This window comes from Aethalodelphis obliquidens, unplaced genomic scaffold, assembly GCF_003676395.1.
Source record: "Aethalodelphis obliquidens isolate GAN/ISIS:26980383/991018 unplaced genomic scaffold, ASM367639v1 scaffold14, whole genome shotgun sequence".
NCBI lineage: Eukaryota > Metazoa > Chordata > Mammalia > Artiodactyla > Delphinidae > Aethalodelphis > Aethalodelphis obliquidens.
Window position 1 is genome coordinate 34,148,977 of NW_020837958.1, and position 2,658 is coordinate 34,151,634.

At 45.9% G+C, this 2,658-nt stretch overlaps 1 non-coding gene across 1 annotated transcript; it reads right to left on the bottom strand.

The window, feature by feature from the left end:
- Positions 1 to 1,170: 1,170 nt before the first annotated feature.
- LOC113625256 (small nucleolar RNA SNORA48) lies at positions 1,171 to 1,315 on the bottom strand. The gene has a single exon (XR_003434595.1). It is a non-coding gene; the product is annotated as a small nucleolar RNA SNORA48 (small nucleolar RNA).
- Between the last annotated feature and the right edge of the window lie 1,343 nt (positions 1,316 to 2,658).

Consider the following 2,658-nt stretch of genomic DNA (forward strand, 5'->3'; position numbering starts at 1 on the left):
CTTCCATAGTCCTAGCTGTGGGATGGGAAGACCACCAGGATATAGGAGCATAAGCACCACGGATAGGAGGCCACGGGGACAACACCCTACCTCCTCATTGCTCCTCTTGAATTTTCAAAGACCCACCTGAACACAGGTTCTTTGGTTTAAAGGGTTGCGTAAGTCATCTGTTTTAAGTCAAGCAGAAAAGACTCTTCTATTTGGAGCTGTTTTTGTTGCAGAGAATCAAACGGCACTCTGACTGGCTCCAGGGCAGAGATGTGGTTCATTGTACACAGAGAGAACTTGTACTAAAGTTCAGGATAAGAAGCACAGCCAGGCCCCACGGGGCCTAGACATGGGAATATCTTGTCTCTCTAGGGCCACATGGTCTCTCTAAATCTGTTTCCATTTGATTCTTCTCTGGATCAATTGGCTTCCTCTGCTTACACATACTATACATGGCCCCCCGTGGCAGCCATCAATCCTGATTCTAGATCACTTTTAGTCTAAAAAGCCACCATCAACTGCCCACAGTCCTTGCACCATTCATCCAAAGTCTTTGAAACTGATTGACCATTGGCAAGCCAATGAGTCCTTGGCTGGTAATGGCAAGTCAACTGGTCATTACTCAATAGGTCATTAACCAGAAAATAGGTCAGCTATTCACCAACTATTGCCAAGGAAGATGGAGTCATATCATACCTGCACTATTCCTTCCAGGGGATGTGGGCAGGTCAGATACCAAAACCTAAATAGTATAGAATTGTATAATTACCCGAAGTGCAGACTTGTTGAAAGAATATATAGCAAAGCAGGTGTGGTAGCCCAAATAATGCCCCCCAAAGACGTCCACATCCTAATCCCTGGAACCCATAAATATGTTACCTTATATGGCAAAAGGGACTTTGCAGATGTGATTAAGTTAAGGATCTTGCAATGGGCAGATTATACTGGATTATCCAGGTGGGCCCAATGTAATCATAAGGGTCCTTTAAGAGGGAGGCAGGATGGTTGAAAACACAGTAGTAGGAGATGTGACAACAGACACCAGAGATTGGAGTGATTCAAGGAAGAGGTCACAAGTTAAGAAATGCAGGCAGCCTCTAGAAGCTAAAACAGACAGGGAAGCAGAGTCTCTACTGAAGCCTCCAGAAGGAACTCAGCCCCACCGACATTTTTTTTTTTTTTTTATGTGCCCCAGCCATGAAACAGCTCTGGCCACCAACCCAGGCATCAAGCTACGATGAAGAAAGGACTAGACATCTGCTTTGCCCCTGACTGATACAAGAGCACCACCACCAATCAGGTGTCTCTTTGCCCATTGCCAGGGGGTCCCACCGACATTTTGATTTTAAACTTCTGAACTCCAGAACTGTAAGAGAACAAATGTGTGTTCTTTTGAGCCACTAAATTTGTGCTAATTTGTTACAGCAGCAATAAGAAACTAATACAGTTGGGAACCATGGGACATCACTATCCTAACTCGACACGCACTCTGGGGTCCAGGGCTTTTCTAAAAAACCAGAACTGCAGCTCATTACCATTCAGGATGCAACTTGAGTTCAAGCAACTATTGCATGCCATTCCTCTTTCCAAAAAGAAGGTTTGAATGAGTCAGTTCATCACTAGCTAATATGCACTATTCCCATTGAACAAAGGGTCATGCTAATGGAGCCCCCTGAGGGGTTTCATGCCAGTACCCCTTAGTGGAGGGTGGCTTCTGTCTTGTCTAATCAGCGGGAGCCAGGGCAGCAAGATCACTGTCAAACAGCACACATTCACAAGAAAAGTTAGGGAGGAAAGATAGATCTGGGCTATTTGTGGGAGTCATCTCAGGACATGTCCTGTAGTGGGTAGGTTTTAACCTGGAGAAGTTTAAGAAATAATCTTGAGGTCTGAAGAGAAGAAAGACACTTTCTGATCTCTTTATACCAACTTTAATGCTGCAGCTTGAATTTTTAGAAGCTTTAGAGGTAGAGACTCAGGGTTTCTTTCTTTGGAGTCTTTTGATCCCAGCCCCACTGTCTCCTAATGCCAGTGCTGAAGGCAGCCCTCCTCCACAGGTCAAAGGTGACCATTCCTCCTGCCTCCTACCTTGCCCTTGGCCCTGAAGTTTGGTTTGGTTTTGTTTGTTTGTTTTAATACATTTATTTATTTTAATTTTTTTTATTTTTGGCTGTGTTGGGTCTTCGTTGCTACACGCGGGCTTTCTCTAGTTGCGGCGAGCGGGGGCTGCTCTTCGTTGCGGTGCGCGGGCTCCTCATTGCAGTGGCTTCTCTTGTTGTGGACAAGGGCTCTAGGCGAGCAGGCTTCAATAGAGTGGCACGTTGGCTCAGTAGTTGTGGCTTGCGGACTCTAGAGCGCAGGCTCAGCAGCTGTGGCGCACAGGCCCAGTTGCTCCATGGCAGTGTGGAATCTTCCCGGACCAGAGCTCGAACCTGTGTCTCCTGAATTGGCAGGCGGATTCTTAACTACTGAGCCACCAGGGAAGCCCTGAAGTTTAGTTTGAAGGAGAGCACAGGCTCACTGCCTGCCCAGGAGCAGTATTTTTAGGAGTTTAAAGAAAAGAAAAAAGAAACTGTTGAAGCCAATTCCAAGTTCTGAGCATGAAAAGAGATGCAGTGCTTGAGCTTCTAGAAACCAGGATGGCTTAAGAAGTCAAAGAGACATTTGAAT